Source organism: Sminthopsis crassicaudata, chromosome 5 (assembly GCF_048593235.1).
Source record: "Sminthopsis crassicaudata isolate SCR6 chromosome 5, ASM4859323v1, whole genome shotgun sequence".
NCBI lineage: Eukaryota > Metazoa > Chordata > Mammalia > Dasyuromorphia > Dasyuridae > Sminthopsis > Sminthopsis crassicaudata.
This window is the reverse complement of record NC_133621.1, coordinates 46884582-46905203: the sequence shown is the minus strand read 5'-3', so window position 1 is coordinate 46905203 and position 20622 is coordinate 46884582. Positions and strand designations below refer to the sequence as shown.

General features: G+C 35.8%; 1 protein-coding gene across 10 annotated transcripts in view; it reads left to right on the top strand.

Annotated features, from left to right (window-relative positions):
* Positions 1-20622, top strand: part of CDK14 (cyclin dependent kinase 14) — a 772185-nt gene that overhangs the window by 354277 nt on the left and 397286 nt on the right. The window lies entirely within an intron of this gene.

Here is a 20622-nt window from a genome sequence, read left to right as displayed (position 1 = left end):
GACTGAGTTCTGCTTCACTAAAACATTTGACTTCATTAAATTCAATTAATCAAATACTACAGTGCATAAGGTGCTGGGGGTATTGATTGGAGATAAAATAAAGCTATTTGATAAATCCTCCTCTCAAGGCACAATTTAACAGTAGAAGCAGGAGAGGGAACATTTTTATTCAGTGATATAAGGGAGAGTGGGAGGTTAAGAAAAAGTTCTATGAGAAATTTGAGCAGGGAAAGATCCCTGTTAGTTGCAAAGTGAGGTCAAACAAAATTTCATGAAAGAGTTAGCAACTGAGTTGTTATATAATAAGTCTTCAATTTTGGTGAGGAGGTTAGAAAAGTGTCTCCGAGGAGTCTCTGAGCAAAGAAGAAAAAGGGTCACATGACACATGGAGGGGCAAAGAACAGTCCAATTTGGCTGATAAATATAGCTGTGAAATGAAATAAGTAGTGTGAAAAAAAGTTGAAAAGGTACAACTTTTAAAGGTCCTAGGGAATGGAGAGGAAATGATATTTTTGAAGAGGAATATAACATGAATCAGATAGATTTAGAATTGGTTGGCTAATTGAGCCAAAACAGAAGTCATTTATGGTTTGGTTTCAGCTATAAAGATTATCTTTGAAATACCTCTGGAAGATTGATGCTATTCTATTTTTTTGTTAATGACTTGGACGAAGATATAGTTGTTATGCTCATTAAATATGTAGATGACAAAATTTGGAACAATATCTAAGACATTTGATGCTAGAGTATTGATTTAAAAAGATGTCAGTAGCTTAGAACTCTGGGCTGAGTCTAATAAGATGAAAATTTATTAAATATACAGTTACTACCTGGATTCACGAAGCAGTTTACAGAAGGTGAACTGGGAGAGCTCTGAATTTTGAATTAAAGGACCTGTGTTCAAATCTGAATTCAACTACCATGGGCAAATATATTAATTTTTCTGTAAAAGAATGTATTCATCTCTGTAACAAGGAATTAGATTAGATGTTCTTTAAGGTCCTTTTTACCTCTAAATTTAAGATCCCCTGATCTTGAGGTCAGGGAGATATGTGGCTGGCTATCAATCAAGCAATAAACTGAGCACCTCTAAATGCTAAAAAATGTGCTCAGCAAGGTAGTCTTTAAAAAATATGAACTGGGAACTTCAGTGATCTGAAAAGTCTAATGAGTTGACGGTACAGAATGTTTATGGGGCCTTAGGCTGTCTTATGAGAGTTATAATTAGCATTGTTCTTAGACTCCTTTGCTACAATAGCATCCTGTCCCCTCCTTGTTTATATCCCCTGAGGGGCTCTGTCTTGAATTCTCTTCTCTTTTATTCCTCCCTCAGTGATTCCATTTTCTCCTGTGGATTCAATTCTCTATGCATATGATTTCTTGATCTACATATCCAGCCCCCACCTCTTCTTTGAATCTTAGTCCAAAATTGCCAGCTGCTTGTGCTGGACAGCACCTGCTGGCATATCAAACAATGTTCTTTAAAAGGTGCTGATTATCTTTCCCCTAAAGACACCATCTAGCTTCCCTGCTGGATTCTGGTTAGCCAGGTTGGAAATATCCTTTACTTTGATTTCTTTCTCACTCCCTCATATCCAGTCAGTTTCTGAGTCTGATTGATTGTACCTCTATAACTTTTTTTTATATTTGTCCCTTTTTCTATATCCATAACGGCTACCTCCCTGAACTCCTGTAATCACTTCTTAATCATCTTTCTTGTTCCCAGGACACTTTGTTTCTAATCTATTCCCTACCTATCTACCCAAATCATCCTGTTAAAATATGATTTTGAGCATGTGTCACTCCCTTGTTCAAGAAACTTTAGTGGCTCCCTATAGCCTATGGCAAATGTTCTTAAGCTCTTGTCCAGGGACTTCCCCCTCTTCCCAGGGATCCCTTGCTGGATTTCAAGATATTTGTGAACTTGGATGGAAAAAGATTCCATGTTTAGTTTCATCAACTTCTAAATGAAATTTAGTGTTTCATTCAGTTATTTAAAATCACTATTTTGTGAAAGTGTCCATAAGCTTTGGCTTTCAGAGCCAAAGGGATCTTTGGCAGAAAAAAATTAAGGACTGCTAGAACAGATTATAGATTCTTAAGACCCTTTGTAATATATTTACCTTTCTGATCTTATTTCTTAGTTGTACTCTTCACAAATTCCAGGCTACCAGGTTATTCCCCTTAGCTTGACCCTTGTCTCCATCTCCTACTTATTCGTACTGGTCATCTCTCATTCTTGGAATATAATCATCCTGCCATCTCTTTTGTTCCCAATCTTGTTCTTCCTGATTGTCCTAGCTCAGATGCCACTTTCTCCGTGAAGCACTGATAGGAAGCCTTTGCTTCCTCTTGTGATTATTTTGTATGATGCTTATTTTCTACATCCTCTTAATGGAATGTCACTTTTTGGAGGGTAAGGATTACTTTTATTTTAAAACTTTGAAACCTTTGCTATTGTTAAGAGTGTCTTGCACCTTGAAGATCTTTAATAAATATATATTGATTGGAATTGAGGAGAAACTGGAGGGTTGAAAGACCAAATTTGGGTCATTGGGTGACTGTTGGCATAGGAGAAAAAAGTGAGATCTTTATCTGAGGTGGTTATGACATAAATGGAAGTATGAATTTTTTTGGTTTTTGAAAGTAGGAAGATTTGAGATGTGATTTAGTTGACTGTGGGAAATTAGGGGGAAAAATGTCCAAGTTGACTGGCAATTCTTCTCAGCTAGGCTTACCGTGGGACCATTAAAATCAGTTGCAAAATTGGGAGAATAGATTAGTTTTCAGGGTCCAAAAGACCATAGATTTAGAATTGAAATGTATTATGGGCAATTTCAATTTGAAATGGATCAAGAGGCCTAGAAAGTTCTTATGAAGTTCAGCCAGAGTCACCTAAGAAGGAAGTAAAAATAAATCCATAATTTGCACCTGAGAATTTCAAATTCAGTACTTAGGAAATTCAAACTCTTTCTATGACACCCCTTAGCTTTGTGACCATGAGCTTACTTTTCTCTCTTTAAAATGGAGATAACTTCTGTATTACTTATTTTATAGGGATAGTGTGAAGACTATATGAGATAATGCATGCAAAATATTTTTAGTATCTTAAAGCACCATTTGAATATAAGCTGTTCTTATTATCCTGTATATTTCTACTCAGAAAAAATACCATAGAATTTATAGTCCCACCCAGATATTCTAATTATTACATAAATACTCTAATTAAGGGGTTGACAAATAACCTTACTTTATAGTTAGAAAATCTCAGTATAGAGGGGATATTTAGATATCTTTGGTTTTAAACTGGATACAAAGAAGTCTGGGCTTAGGTAACAGATGGATCCATGCTTCCTTTAATATTTGATGATGAATTCCATTTTTGACTCATTGAGTTTGAGGTGCATGAGAGATAACCAGATGTCCAGCAAGGCACTGGGGAAACAGTGCCTTTGAAGCTTTGGGGTGTGAGTGACTGAGCATTGAGATTTGAGAATTATTTGAGTAAAAATGATCATTGAAAGCATAAAAGTGAGTTAGATCTCCAGTTCATTAATTTATTAAGTGCCTGTGACCTGCCTGGCACTGTGGTAGGCAATAGAGGTATAAATTAAGAAAAAGAAATAATCCCTACTCAAACAGAATATGCATTCTAAAGGGGAAGATAATCAAGTTACATACATAGGTAAAATAAGATCGAGATAGAGAACAAATACAAATTAATTTAAGATAGTTAAATCTGAGGGGGTTTTTACTCTGAAGTGTAGCAATGGGAGGGGTCAGGAAAGGATTATTTGATGTGGAGCTGAAGAGGAAACGTATTCTTGGCACTTAGGAGAGAAAATGCCAAAACACAGAGATAAGAGATGGAGGTAAAGAATAGAGAGGTTGTCTTGGCTGAATAGGGAGTAATGGAAGTTCTGGAAGGGAAATCTTCAGTAAGGCTCAAGAGATAGTTTGGGGTCAGGCTGTGAAGAGCATTAGATAATAAATAAAGCAGTTTACATTTAATTTTAAACATTGGTTTGATTGTCTTTGATTGAGGAGAGACTTGATATATGGTAAATGGGACTTAAGGAAAATCATTTCAGCACTAATGTGTTATATGAATCATAGTGGTGAGAAGTTTGTGGTAGGGAGACCAATCAGGGGACTGTTGCCATCATCTAGGATAGAGATGAAGAGGACCTGAACAAAAGTGGTCCCTACGTGAGAAGTGAGAAAGGGTTGAATGGGAGAAGTGTTGTAGACGTAGAAATAAGATTTGGCAACTGATGGGATATGTGGGGTGAGAGAAAGTGAGACCTAAAGAACAATTTTAGGATTATGAACCATGAGTGCAGATGGATGGAGGACCTTCAATAGAAGTAATGACTTTTAGAAGATAAGTTTCAGGGAAAAGATGAGTTCTAGAAATGTACCCTAGGAATCTCAATATCAAATGAGATCATAATTTAAAAATGCTTAGCATAGTGCCTGGCACATAGGTAGAGCTCCACAAATTTTTGTTGTTGTTATGTTAACTTGTCCCAAACACAACTCATAATCTTTTCCTCAACCATCCTTTCTCTCCATAATTTCCCGGATACTGTAGATTGCACCCTCATTCTTCCAGTCATAGAGGAAAATGAATATTTATAAATGTATACACACACACACACACACACACACATATATATATATATATATATATACATATAATATTAATATATAAATAACCAATGATTGGAGAGATCCAGATTTGTGTTGGTTATTTTTTCCAAGTTCACTTTTTCAAGGAGATCTCTGACCTTGTCCCAAATTTTACCCCACCTAGACCATCTTATCCAGATGTTGCTGTTGACCCACCCAAGTACAAAATTTCATCTGGGTGAAATTCGACTCATAATTTTCTAGTCAGACTAGTCTGAGAGACCAAACCCAAGTCATTGGAGTAGCTTTACCTTTTCTTATAATATTCATTCTTCTCATTAATTGTTAACCAACTAGGGTTAATTGCCATTTGTTGGACACATCCACTCTTCCAAGGGCACAGAAGCCAAGAAGTTGCCTTGCTGTTTGGTCTTTGGTATATGAGAGTGCCACCGACTCCTTTAAACAATTATCCAGTAATTATTAAATCAATAATTAATTAATAAAATTAATAAATTAATAATCAATTAATAAATAAAATATAAAGTTCTTTTTCCTCTAAGTTGTAATCCTTCTCTGGGAGCAGGATTTCTTGGGGAGCTTCTCTGGAGGCAGCCTTTTTAGTTCAATAATCCCAAAATGCAGCCAGGAGTTAAAGTCCTTTATGTCTCTTTTCAAATCTTATCTCCAGATCCTTTATTTTCTCCTTCAAGTCTTGTCTCCTTCACTTGGGCCTCGGCTAGCTTTCTTAGAGGCAGCCAGGAGTTAAAAACCGATCCTTTATTGTGTCCTTCAAAGTCTTGAATCTTTTCCCGGGGTCCGGCTAGCTGTAACAAAGGCCTATCTCTCTCCTTGGTTCCCTGATGAGCTCTTGTCAGAATGTCACCAGCCAGCTTCAGCCTCTAGCTCCCTCTGAATCCAAAGCCTCCAGCCAGAGCGAAGGTAGACGTGGGCATGAAATCTTGACTTGGCCCACAAAAGTATTTCATCCACACTTTTTGTACATCTCCCCTTTGATATCACAGTATTGGAGTATTCCTTGGCATTTTCCTTGACCTCACCCTGTATACATCTATTATCTTCCTCACATGAGAATGACATTGCTTTTGAGGAAACATTGATAGAGGTAATCATAAATAAATTGTTAATTTGTAAAAAATTCTTATAGGAATGATCAAGTCAGGAATCATGGCTTATTTTTAAAAATGACTACTTCAGAGTGTTTACAAATATGCATTGTACTTTATCAGTGTAAAAAATATTTTAAACTGTCATTAGCTTGGATTCCAGGACATTAATGTTATTTTTAAATCAAGAAAATAGTCTCAATTGTAAATTTCTCCCCACTGACTAATTTAACTACTCAGCTGTGTATGTATCAATTTCCACTCCAGGCCAGCTCAACTTCATATGTTGGAATAGATTTTACGGCAGACTTTCATGAAGGGCTTCAGCCAAAACAATCCTCTATTTGATTATATATGCATTTAAGCATTTCCTTTTATACCACCTGCTGTTTAAGTGGATACCTTCAGTTGTACTCAATACTGCTGTCTTTTCTTTATGCCTTTGGATGGCTAAATAACAGTACATTTGAAGACACTTTATTAATTCCTATTCTCATTTGCCAGTTCCCTTTATAGTCGGGATTTAATCACATCTCAAATCTTCCAAATAATATTCTCAAAAAGTTTCACAAAATATTTCTGACTTCCAGATACATTATAACTACTCCAGGTATGTCATAGTGTTACTGAGGTTGCTACTGTTTCTCTTTTTTGCTTTATTTATCCATTTACACATTTTTAAATTGTCTTTAGTTTATTCACTTGTTTTCTTATTTATTCACTTATTTATTCGTCTATATGTAGTTATTTTTTGAAGAGCCCATCTCGTTTCTGAAAGTCAGATGTTCATTTTTTCATAACTTAAAATCATTTTCAAGTTAACTGAGAGAGCATTGGCCTCTATTGTCTTAATAGTTAGGTTTGTTTGTTTTTTAAAGGAAATAATTAGCCATAACTTGCCATATTGATTGAATGATCTTCTGTGAAACATTTTTCTGATTGGCACTAAGTTGAGAACAGCCTGAACCATGAATCCCCCTGCTTTAATGGATTTGAAACAGCCTCTCGAAAGCTCCTTTAATTATTTGGCCATGCTGTGCCAAATTTCTTTTTTTCCTTAGGATTGTTTTTGAATAGGAAAAGTGGGATGCTTGTTGTTTGCATGACTTTGCAGTGAATATCTGGGGCCCTCTCTGGAGGTCTGGAGAAGATCTGTACTGGGATTCTAAAATGTGCCTCATGTACTTGGAAACTGTTTTCTTATACATAAGAGTAGTTCCGTTTAAACTATTTAAAATGTTTTAAGTCTATCCTGGAAGAGGGCTTTGGAACTAGGTATGTGAAGCAGTGAAAAGAACATTCGGATGCCTTGAATGTCACAGGAAATGAAAGCGCCAACAGCTGTGGATAAATTCCACCATGTAATGAACTGTTAGTCAAACTCATTTACTCTTAGATCCATTAATGAGTGTAATCTAGTTGTTAGAATTTGTTCTCTCTTCTTTTTGGGTTAGAATTATACTATGAGTAAGTGAATTTGACCTATAGTTTATTTACTCTTCCTCTTGCACAGAGAGAGGAATATTCTGGTGAAGGAATTTCAGGAAATTTTGTAAACCATAAGAAAGGACTTGGGAAATGTAATAGGACAAAAAACTTAGATTTGCATAATATGTAATGTTATGAAATTCCTTATCAACTTTGACACTTCACCATCTAAATAATCTTATAAAGATTACTGACGACCCTATAATATTCCTATTCTATGATAGCCTTAGACAGATTAAGTGATCTTCCCATCTCTATTTTTCTAATATTAAGGGGTTCTATGACACCTAGCTACTTCAGTATAGTGGGAACTCTTTGAAGGCAGGATCTGTTTTTTAGTTTTCCTTTTTTATCCTTTGTGGCTAAATCCTTGTTGGTTGCCTGATTAACAAATTGGTACAATATGGTTTCATCAAAAGAATGCTGATACTTTAAAAAAATGGCTTTTTAATTCATGGAACAATTTGGTGCCATCAACAGTCTTATACAGTTTCACAAAATCATTCCAACCTTCTCTCTTGCTCCTTTATAATTTTGCATTAGGCTCCTCAGCCTCCTATAATTTCTGTATAAGGTACAATACCTGATGCATTAACTCCATGAACTGCCCTTCTGGCTGCATATGCACTCAGGACTAATGTCTCCTTATCTGTTGCTCAGTTTGCCTACTTCTGTGCTGAAACACAGCCCTTGTCTAGTAGCATTTTTAAGAGTACATATAGTTCACTGCTATGGATAACTCTGCTGGGTTACTTTTGTTCTTCTGTTTTCCTGCTTTTATTATCTTCTGAATTGTTGGCACTTTAGTCAGAGAGTGGTTTAAGAAAATTGAAGGTGAGAAATTATGCAATCATCAGTCTTCATTCAAGGTTTGGTGGGAGAGAGAGTAAAAAGGATTGACCCTAAATTACACTTTTTTTGGGAGATCTGTGGTTTTTCCCTGAGTTATGTGATCTCAGTGCTCTCTAAAGGATAGTGTATGTGCCACAAGTGTTTTTCAACATTGATAGCTATTATAATATTGCCCACTTCTTAATATTTTCTCAAAGTTTTAGCCAAAGAATCATTGTGATATAATTTATGTTTCTGTGCATATGTATATGAATGTACTCTCTCTCTCTCTCTCTCTCTCTTTCTCTCTCTCTCTCTCTCATATATAGAGCTGCATTTGAGATAGTTGTAATAAAATAACACTAATAATGAAAATAACTATATATATATGTGTGTGTGTATATATATACATATATATATACATAAGCCACTAATAATGAAAATAATAATATCTAGCATATATAGAGTGTTTTAATATTTGTGAAGCTCTTTATAGATATTCTCTCATTTTATCTTCACAATTCTAGGAGACAGGTGCTTTTCTTTCCCCAGTTTTATAGATGAAGCAACTGAGTTAAACATGTTGTTAACTTGTCCAGAATCACATAGCCAGTTAGTGTTTGAAGTTGGATTTTAAGTCATGTTGTCTTAACTTCAGGTTCCAGGTTCTATGTGCTGTGTTACCTAACAAAAGAGCTTGAGTATGAGTCAGAAGGCTTCATTTAAGTCTTGATTCACACATTTAGTAAATGTCCAACCATGAAAAAGTATTTGTCTTCTATGTCTTAGTTTCCTTATCTATAAAAAGGGAGGTGGAGACAGTAATCTGTGGATTTGTTATAAAGTAGGGCTTTTACTTAAGGCTAAGGGAATAGAATGGCAGGTTCATGAAGCATGATAAATATGCAAAAAAGAAGTAGGAAGTGAAGGGACTTCATAGCTGCCTTCATGTATTTGTTGGACCCTCAAATGACAGAAGGGTTGGCCTTGTTTAATTGGCCCCAGAAGAGAGAACTAGAACTTTTCTAGATCTTGTTAGTTTATTATATTATATCATATCATATCATATTATATCATATCATATCATATCATATCATATTATATTATAGTTTTGGTTCTGGAAGAGTTCTAGTTTTCCCTTTGAAATGGGATGAATTTATGTTTGATATGAAGGAAAACTTCTTGAGAACATGAATCATTTATTTAAAAGGAGAATGGGCTGTTTTGAGTGGTATTATTGGCTTCCAATTCATATGAAACTTTCAAATCCAAACTGCATGACCACTGATGGGTATAAATGCAGGCACTGAGATGACCAAGTGGGTAGCAAGGTAGAGTAGGACAGTATAGATTGATGGTCCCACATCTGATTGGTTGAGAAGACCTTCCAACTCTGAAATTCTGGGAGTTAGCAAATTCATAGGATCCCAGATTTAGACCTCACAGAGACCTTGGAGGCCAACTAGTGCAATTTCTTCCATCTTATGCATGAAGAATTGAGGACTAAAGAGTTTAAATGACTTTCTTGTTCAAAGCCAGATAGTCCATCCCAAGTACCCAGATGATCAGTAAATATTAGTTGAATTGTAGATCTACGTGTAGGAACATTATTCATTCAATAATGCAATATTTTCTCCTTTCATTTCCATTTTCATTCCATGCATTCATTATAGCTTGCTAATATAATATAAACTGATCTTTACAAATTACTTTGTTAGTTTTCAGCAGCCATTTATTTCTTCTTTGGGACATCATTCCAAAGTATCATTTCCATTTCTTTATGTCACTGCTCTGTGTTACACATCATCATTGCTAATCACCCCCTAATAAACAGACATTACAACAGCTTTGTATTAATCCTTGGATTTCATTAAGAGAGAATTTAATTTACAAGTGTCTTGGCAATAGTCCTGTCCATTTTTCTTTTATGAAAGTTTGATAAAGATTAAGAGTAGGAGGCAATGTCAGACAGAATTAGACTGAAGTTTAATTTATTTTTCCAGATTGAAGTATTGTCAGAACATCACAGGTTAAATAGACTTGAGGTGGCTTCTCCTTTTATTTTGCAAAAGCTAAAACAAAGCAAAGCATTGTTAAGTGGCAAGCCTAGAAAGCTTTGGTTAATCCTATTTTTTTTCTGATAGAAATATATACATGCAATTCAGTGAATAAATGAGTGATGGAAAAAGCGCTTACTTATTGTGTTTAATGTACCATGCTAAACCCCATGGATATAAATAGAAACATAGGACAATTTTTCTTGAAGAGGTCAAATTTGAATGGGGGTAACCAAAAATTTAGGTTACAAATCCCACACACATACACACACACACACTCATAACCACTTACAGATTTATATATACACATATGTATATGTGTACATATATATATGTATATATATACACACATAGATAAAGGTATAGATAAAATAGATATACATTATATTTATATATGTAAATAACTATACACACACATATATACTCTACTTTTTTTAACTATGTGTTTTGAATATGAATTACTAAAAGAGAAGCATCATCAGGAACTCTTTCAAGTATTCTTCAAAAAGTAGATCTTAGACAATTGTATTTGGCTTTTGCTGTTTGCTTTTTTAACTTTACCCCAGTTGAACTGATACTGTCCCTGCCTAACTGCCCATTTTCTTTTATTACTCCTTTTACTGAGAGGCAGAGAAAACAAAAGCGTTATTTCTGCCTTCTTTTCAGTGTTACCCAACCTACTATATTCTCCTGAGATCTCATAACAAGGGACAAGTGAAGCAGACTATATTAAGTTTTCCAGAGTATATTAAATTTCTTTCAGGTGTGCTCCCTAATTTCCTTTATATCCTTTGGACATAATTTCTTTTAATTGTTTGTATATGGACACTTCCCCCCCCAATCTGATTTAGGTTATAGTACTAATTTTATTTTATTGCATTGTTGTTATATGAATTTTATGCAAACAAAAAACGAGTCAAGAATTATAAAATTTGCTTTGAGAGTTGCCAAACCATGAAGATAACCAGTTGGGGTATGAGATTTTCGAACTCTTACCGGATATCTCTTTTAAAAAATTATTTTTTCCATTTAGGAACTGAAGACCTGAGAATTTCTGTGTTTCCTAGAAAACTTTTCCCATAAATGAATCTATGTTTGTGACGTAGTAGTGTGTCAGGGAACCCTGGCTTCAGTACTTGCATCTGCTGCTAGCAATTTGGGAAAATGAGTAACCTTAGTGTCACCTTTTATCACTTGTAACATGCCTTTCTCATGAAGTAGTAGTGATGCTCAATGGAGATTTTTATATATATATATATTCCTTTCAAATCTTAAGGCATTATATAAATGCCAGTTACTTTATTTTATGGAAGGATAAACACTTTTTTAGGCACTAGTTATGTGACTGAAAACCTGTTTAACTTTTCCCTGCCTCAATTTCCTCATCTGTAATATGCAGAGTTAGACTCAATGGCCACTTAGGCTCTTTCTAGTTCTACATGTCACTTAAAAACACATGTATAATACAGCACATACATAACAACCTATACACAAACATATAGTACATAGTTAACACATTCAATATGTTATTATACTATATTCACACATATTTACATGCATGTATATATTATATAACATATTACATATATAATAATACACCAATTATAATATATATTATTATATAGCATATGTTTGATAACCTAGGCCTATATATTATATGCTTTATATACAGTTATATATATATGTAGATATTACATATATGTATATGATTTTCTATACATTTATATATGTTTATATACATCTATAGTATTTACATAATAGCACTTTGTAGTATTTATAATATTTCCTAGTATTTATATAACACTCTAGTATTTATCTCTGGTGTTTGTTTATATGGTATTTTGAGGTTTGCAAAGTGCTTTACAAATAACTCATTTGATCTTCACAACAATCCTGGAAGGAAGATACTGTTATTACCCCCATACAGAGACAAACAGCGGTCAGATGACCAAGTCACACAGCTAATAAGTGTCCGCGGCCAGTTTTAACTGGCCTGACTCCAGGTCTAGCTCTATAGCAGCTATCCCACCCAATCTTCATTCCCCTGACATCTGGTCTGGCTGTTAAAGGAAGGCCATGAATCAAGTGAATTTGAAGGTCTCTTGTTGCTGTGAGATCTCAGTTTCGTTGTTAGTAATATTTCTTTTGGCTTTTGAGAACTTTTGGGCATTTCTTATGATTCATATATCATACATTGATTTACTTGAAAGAGAACAATTATGTCTAAAGAGTAAAGGTTCTCCAACATCTAATTTATCTTGAAGCTATATCTGTTCTTTGAATAGCATGTTCTGTAAGAAAAGTCAGAGCATTCATTGCATTGTTTCCCATTTTGACATATCCCTTCTATAAAAGCAATTCAACTTCAATTACTTTCCATAAAGTAATATCTGATTTAATTAACAAGGTTTTTGTTGGAGGACTAAGATTTCAGTCTACAACATTTGACTGCAAACTTTTTAATTTTTAAATCAATTTAATTTGTAAATGGTGGTGTGGCTCAGTAAAAAGAATTCTAGACTTAGCATCAGGAAACTGCTGTTTGATTCCCAAATCTTAACTTGCTGTGTAAACCTGGGGGAGTCAATTAAACTCCTTCGGTAATTTCTCCTTTTTAAAAATGTAGATAATAATACTTGTATTCTTTAGCTCATTTCTCTATTGTGATTTAAAAAAAAATTATCATGAAAAAGTGCTTTGCAAACCTGAAACTATTAATTATAGATAGGTGTTTCTAGTTGTAGGCTTGTTACTAAGTTAATTAAGTGAATGTTTTGGGAACTCAATTTCCTTTTTTGTAAAGTGACAGATTTTGACTATATAACCTTAGAAGCCTGGCCCAGAAATAATGGAGGACTTGAGTTATACAGACATCTGCTGGAGCACTTTCTCTGCCAAAAAACAGAACAGCTAATGACTTCTTGACATGCCTTAGTGATAATTTTATCTTTCAAAAGTCAGATGAACCAATGAGGGAAAATGCTATTCTGGATCTGCTTCTTTCTAACAGAGAGAAACTGGCTGCTTGGAATGAAAATGGTGGGAACCTGTGGGGAAGTGATCTCTCAATCCTTGACTCTCTGATAGAGGAGGAGGGGAAATCTGGACATAGTCTGATGTTCCCCATTGCTTTTGGCAGAGCCGATTTCAAAGAATTGAGAGTAAACATAGGTGAGATCCCATGGATTAAAATGATTAAAGAGAAATTAATGACCCAAGATGGGTAGGAGAAAAGGGAAACAGTTCCAGTTAGGAGGAAGAAGTGGGATTTGTCTGAAGAGATCAGTGTCTCTTTAGTGTTGCACCAACCAAATTAGAAACTAGGAAAACAGAAATTTAAGAATTCCTTCAAGGACCAAGCTATGTCATTTGATACATTCCATCCATATAGGTAGAACAATAGTTGTATTTATTTTGCTGTTTGAAAGGTCTATAAAATGCTAATGAATGTCAATAATAACAATACCTCTCCTTGGTATTATTTTCCCTGTTACCCCCTCTCCCACTCCTGCTTGTTTCCCCTGTAGTCTGGGGTATTTCTACACCAAATTGTTTGTGTGTGGGTGGTGCTCATCCTTCTTTCCCTTTTTCTGATAAGAATGAAGTTCTCTTGTGACCACTTGCTCCATTCATTCCTCTGTGTTTGGGTATTCTTCTTGTTGAACCCAAGTATGAGGATGTATTCTTTCTTTTTACCATTTCCTCTGTTCCCCACTTTTTTCCTCAATATATATTTTTTTATTTTTCCAAATAATATGTAATGATAGTTTTCAACATTCATTTTTGTAAGACTTTATGTTCCAGATTTTATTCTTTGTCCTTCTCTAACTTCCCTCCTCCCCAAGACAGCAAACAGTCTGATTGTTATACATATACAATACTTTTATCTGTTTCTCTTACAGGGTTTCTGTTTTTATTATTTAACTCCCCTTAGTTCCTGTTGAAGAAATTCAGTTTCTGAAGGGACACTTTGTTTCTTCTCCCCCATTATTAGCATGTTAGCACTACATCATTATATAACTCTTTTTTATTACTTAAATAAATTTATTCTTTCTAGCCTTCTCTTGACTCTTGCATTTGTATTTCAAAGTTTCTATTCAACTCAGAACAAAAGAAATACTTGAAAGTTTGTTTCCATAGAAAAATTGTTTTTCCTCCTCTGTCATATTCCTTTGCAGTGTAAGATATTCTTGGTTTTAAGCCTTTTCTCTGCTCCACAATTCTCAGGTCTTGGAATTTTTACATATTATATGGCAGTAGGTAATGCTTAAAAGTGCTCAGGGGTTCAGTAGTCAATGAGTGTCCATTCACCCAGAGCAAAACTAATTAAGAAGAGAGAAAGTCACAATGGTTTTAAGGTTAAGAGAGCAATTTTATAATCAATACAATCATTAATAGCAGCCCAGTGAAGCAGTTGGACTGTGGGTGTTAGCTGCTGATGAGGTGGTATGTGATCAGATTACTGAAGAATCCTTGGCTGCAGTCAGTGGGAACTTTTCTGCTCCTTGAAGGAAGATGAGCCAACATATGAAACTCAAATGGAAAAACAGAAAAAAAGTTTTCAATATGAAACCCTTTGAAAAAAAGCATTTTAGTCTTGCGGTTTCTCTACTGTATTTGAAATTGAATAATACTTAGAATTTATAATGTTTTAAGATACATAGAGAGCTTTATCCAAGGAATTTGATTTGATAGTCACAACAACCCCCACATAGTACATGGTATTATTTTCCTTATTTTATAGACTATTAAAACAGAAGCAGTGTTCAATGATTTCCATTTTGCTTTGCTAGTAAATGTAAAGTAAAATAAGTAAAATAGAAAAAATAATAGGATTCATATTGAGGTTTTCTTGATTTCAAGTTGAGTGCTATCTTTGTTACATAACACAGAAAAATAATTAGATTAAATGTAAACTCTAAAATTGACATAAATTATATATAATACATTAAAATTTCAGAAATCTTTGGTGGGGGGGAAGAGAGTGAGAGAACCATCTGATCTTCCTTCTGCAAGTTCTGCAGCACTCTGGATTTATCATTAAGGATCATAGAGAGAGCTCTGAAAAGGACCTTAAGCATCATCAAGTCCAACCCATTGACTTTAGGAAATGTCAGTCTTGCCCTGTGGCTGTGGACAAGTGATTTGAACGTCACTTCCCATATCTGCAAAGGAGAATAATAATTTCTGATTCATCAACCCTTAATGGTGTCTTTTGAGTGAGTTTATTAGGTTTGCAGACTGCTTTACATAGCTTATTTGATTTGATCTTCTCAACAGTTCTGGGAGGCAGATATTATTTTTTGGAGGAAGTGTTCAATACATGCCAGCCTTGTTGCTAAACAGATGTACAAAGAAAGTCCAAAATCCAGCCCCTGCTTTCAAGAAGCTCCCATGTTAGAGGAGAAAACGTGAATAACTATGTCTATATAAGAAATATACTTTGTACATAGAAATTATTCTGAGAAGGTCTCTTGCAGTAGGATTTGAACTGCATCTTTTTTTCTTTTTTCTCTCTAATTACATGTAAAGACAATTTTTAATTTTTTTAAATAAAATTTTGAGTTTTGAATTTTTCTCTCTCCTCTCATCTGTTTAAGACACTAAGCAATTTGACACAGGTGTATGTGCACAATTATGTAAAAAATTTTCAGATTAGTTATGTTTTGAACCATGAGAAAAAATAAAATGAAAGTAGTCTACTTCAATCTGTATTAAGAGTTTATTGATTCTTTCTTTGAACTGCATCTTGAAGAAAGCCAGGGAAGAAGGAAGAGGGAGAGATGGAGAAAGAATAGAATGTCAGCATGAAAAGCATGGAGGCCAGGATAGATGTGGCATTTTAGAAAGAGCATAGAATATGTGAAGCAGATGTACGCTGGAGAAGCTTGGGAGGGTCCACGTTGGAAGGGCTTGAGTGCCAAATGTAGAACTTTGTATTGCTCCCTGGGATAATAGGTAGCCACTAGACTTAATTGAGTGGGAAGATGATGGGTAAGTTCCAGTGCTTTAGGAAAACCATTGTTGCAGATGAATAGAGGATGAGTTAGAGTGAAGGGACTTGGGATAGAGAGAATCATTGGAAGGCTGTTATAATCTGGGAGGGAGATGAAGAGAGCCTGTGTGTACTCCTCCATTGCAGAGGATTTAGAAGATGATGAGCTAGAGTTGGCTGTCTGTCTTAGGAATCTTGCCAAGAGGGACATGAGAAATAAGGCTTTTGTAAGTAAGAGGAGGCAGTAGGGAAAGAGCCTGTTGAAATGGAGATTGTCTCCACTACAGCCCCACTCTTTAATTTTCAATCTCATAGAGATAGGAAGGGATAGAATAAAGGGTGCATGTAGAAGGGTTGGTCTTGACAAGGAGGAAGGCTCACCTTTTCATAAAGACCTGGAGTGAGGAGAGAAGGAGGAAAAAAAGGTCTGAGGTATGGGAAATGAGGAGGAGAGAAAGAGGAAGCTCTCCTTGAATGGCTTATCTGGTTGGTGATGTTGAGTTAAAGTCAGAGCTAGGAGAATGGGGGAAATGACACATATGGGGGAACTTGAGGAAGGATGCAAGTTTGGAGTTGACCCTATGGGAGAAAAAAACCAATTAGGGAGGTATAAAAATACTGACTTGTTGCAGTGAAGGCCCAGTTAATATTAGATAATATAAATTTGTAGTGAACCCAATTGATACAGTTTTGTGATTTTTCTCTTTTCTTTGGCATGTGAATAGGAACAAAGAAAGCAAACAGAGGGATATATCTAGGTGTAGGGTTTGGCAGTGTGGGATCAATGATAGGATATGGTGATAGGAATATAGTGGGAATTTGAACTGGTTCACCTCAGATGTGAAGTAGGGAAGGGAGGAGAGGTTAGCTCTTGCAGAAGAGATAGACTGAAGGGTAAAGTGAATGGAAGTCATCATGAAAACTTTTACTTTGTCCATATAAGGAACTTCAGAGTTTACACATGGGTAATGGTGACCTTAAGGATTGAGCCATCTCTGTAGCTGAAGTAGATGGTGAAAGAGTAGATCATGGGAATTAAATATGATGAAGAATTGAGAAGTTAGAGAGAGAGAGAGAGAGAGAGAGAGAGAGAGAGAGAGAGAGAGAGAGAGAGAGAGAGAGAGAGAGAGAGAGAGAGGAGAGAGAGAGAGAGAGAGAGGGGAGAAGAGAGAGGAAGTAAGAGGGAGAGGAAAAGAGGGAGTTGATGTCCTCTAGTATGTGGATTGGAGTGGATGGATACTGTGAACTAGGCAAGAAACTGAGAAATGAGTGGCAATTTTGGGGGTCCATAGATAATGGCTATCAGGGTCTGGATTGGATGATGGATGAATTAATAAAGCATTTAATAAGAACTTACTATGTGCTGAGCACTTTGCTAAGTGATGAGGATTCAAATAGAAAAGACAGTTCCTTCTTTTGCTTTTGATAAGTTCTATTGTTGTAGGCAACATATATGGAAGGTTTCACAGTTGGAAAGGACCTTAGCGCACAGTAGCAAAGCAAAAGGTTATGCCTTTTCTTTTTTTTTTTTTTTCAGTAGTTTTTTTTTAAATATGTGTAAAAATAGTTTTCAACATTAATTTTTATAAGACTTTGTGTTGCAAATTTTTCTCTTTCCTTCCCTTCCCTTCCACCTTCCCAAGACAGCAAGCAATCTGACATAGATTAAATATATAATGCTTTTTCTTTAATGCCATTTCCACTGATGAAATCAGAAATCAGTTCCTGATTTCGAACTGTCTAATAGTGCCGAGGTTTTGAGTGACAAGCATTTTCTTTCTAAGGTCTTAACTTTGGTTTATTCCCAAGGCTCTTGGCTCAGGGTCTTGGGCTATCTCCGTCAGATCTGAGAGGATATTATTAAGGGAGTGGGATGATGTGCCTTGCCTGGCTCTGCTAGAGCTGACCTGCCTGTCCTGAGTGGCAGTTGGTTGACAGTTGGTAGGGACGACTGGCCTCTTCCCCACAAAAGTTGCTTTTCTGTATGACAGAGAGTACTATACTGGAATCAGGACAGGTGGTCTGGGGGGGGGTGGAGAGGTGTGTGTCAGTCTCAGGGTTCTTGTGCTCACCTGCCTGTTGGATAAATATTCCTCTTTTTTTTTTTATTAAAGCTTTTTATTTTCAAAACATATGCAAAGACAATTTTTTCAACATTGACCTTTGCAAAATCTTATGTTACAATTTTTCCTCCCTTCCTCTATTCCCCCCCCCCCATGGCAAGTAATCCGATACATATTAAACATGTAAAAATATATGTTAAATCCAATATATGTATACATATTTATACACTTATCTTGCTGCACAAGAAAAATTAGATCAAAAAGGAAAAAAAATGAGAAAAAATAAAATGCAAACAGATGGCAAAAAGAGTGACCCAGACTCAGTTCCCACAGTCCTCGCTCTGGGTGTACATGGCTCTCTTCATCACAAGAGCATTGGAACTGGCCTGAATCTGGATAAATAGTCTGTGATGAATTTGCATAGCATGATCTCCGAGGAGGAGATAGACATGTTCTTTTTCACTTTTAATCCTTAACCAACTTCAGGGTTATTATAAGGAAAATAATTTATAAACTATGAGTGGCTTTTTAAAGATGAAGTCTTGGGGTGTGTGAAGCAAGTGCTGTTTACTGTAGGTATTCTAGGTACTGTGGAGGATGTCTCTAAGACACATTTCAACACTGAGTTAGAACATTGTGTTATTAGCCTTGTATTCCTCAGCATTCAATTTGTATTGTATTCTGATGCATTAATGAAAGGGCTGTGCACTTCAACCTACTTTCCCAGCTAGGCTGTCTTGTTGAAATGCAGACTCTCCAGAAACAACCTGCCTTTCCTTCTAAAATAAAGGGAAAGGTGAGGTGAAATGCAGAGGCAAAAGGAATGACATTAACTCCTAGGAAAAGAATTGCAAATATATATATATGTGTGTATTTATCTCTTTTTATGAGGGGCAGTGTTAAGGAAATGATGAGATTAGAAGGAGGGGGGAGAAATGAGGGAATCAAAGCAGTTCTTAGATTTATTTTATTTCTCCTGAGATCCAGGATGCTAAGAGGCTGAGAAAAATAAAATTAGTAGAGGAATGTATTCCATCTCATTTTAAAGATGATGATAAAGTAGTTTGTTTTTTTACTTCCAAGAAGCACTCGTTTCTCTATTAATCTTGAGTCTCTTAAACTGTAGTTCTGACCATGGAATAATGTTTAAAGTAGTTTCTTAATACTGCTTAGTCACCAACTTCAACTCCATCTGCACCCTCCCCCTCCTCCAAAAAGAGATTACATTTATGTTCCAGCTAGAGCATATGAACCTGAGCCAAAAAAAAAAAAAAAAAAGAATTGAGTTTCTGAACTATATGGGTCAGTGAGCTTGACTTCCAATTCTGGAGCAGATCATTAAATAAATCATTAATGAATATGTAGCACAGGGAACAGAGTGAATTGCCAAAAGCCTGATTGTTTCATGGCTTTGCCACGGCCAGATTTTACCATCTCCCATTTTGGCTAGGTTACTGAACTATCTCATTAGGCAATACTAAGAGATGATCTGCTTAGGTTGTAGCTAAGTCTTTAATAAAGGATGCCATCATATTTTTTGTGGAAAAGATGAGAGGTGGAGTCCAAGGAATACAGTCTGGCGGATTTGGAATTGGTGCAGGGGTTGACTATTTGTTAAGAGTTCCGTTTAAGTGGGTACAATGGCTCCATGGTGGCCCCAGGGGTCTTTGCTTGGTCCTATGCTAGTTCACATTTTGTCAGAGAAGCCGTATTGACCAGATTTTCACATGACACAAAATTCAGAGGAATGGCTAGCGCTCTGGATGACATGTCACGACCCAAAAAGATCCCTATAGGCTAGAGTATGGGAATGACTCTAAGAAGGCAAAGCTGAATAGTGATAAATAAGAAATTTTTTTATTCTGGTTCAAAAAACTCAGCTTCATGAACACAAGATGGGGAAGACATAGACCATATGAGAGACAAAAAGATTTGGAGATTTTAATGGACCTCAAGTACGACTACAAGAATCTTAGAAACTTGAAGTGATGCTGGGAGAAGCATCTGTTCTGGAAATAAAGTAGCTGTGGTCCCTCTGGGCTTTGTCTTGTTCTAATCCTATCTGGAATATTGTGGTCCATTCTGTGTGCCGTAGTTTAGGAAGGGCTGGAGGACGTCCAAAGGAGGGGGAACCATTCTGGTGGAGGAACTCGGAATTCATGTTATAAATGGATCTATTGAAGGACAAGGGGAGGGCTAGCCTAAGGGATAAAGTTTTTAAAATACGAAATATAAATTAGAGATATTATGTGTGTTCTTTATGGTCAAAGTGAGCAGAAACAGGAGTGGTGGTTGGAAATTACAGAGGTAAACACTGACTTAACTCTTAGGAAAGAATTTCTTAAGAATTAGAGGTGCAAAACTGGAGGTGCCATGTGCACAGCATTCTGGGCCTGGAGTCCGGCCTACTCAATCTTCATGGGTTCAAT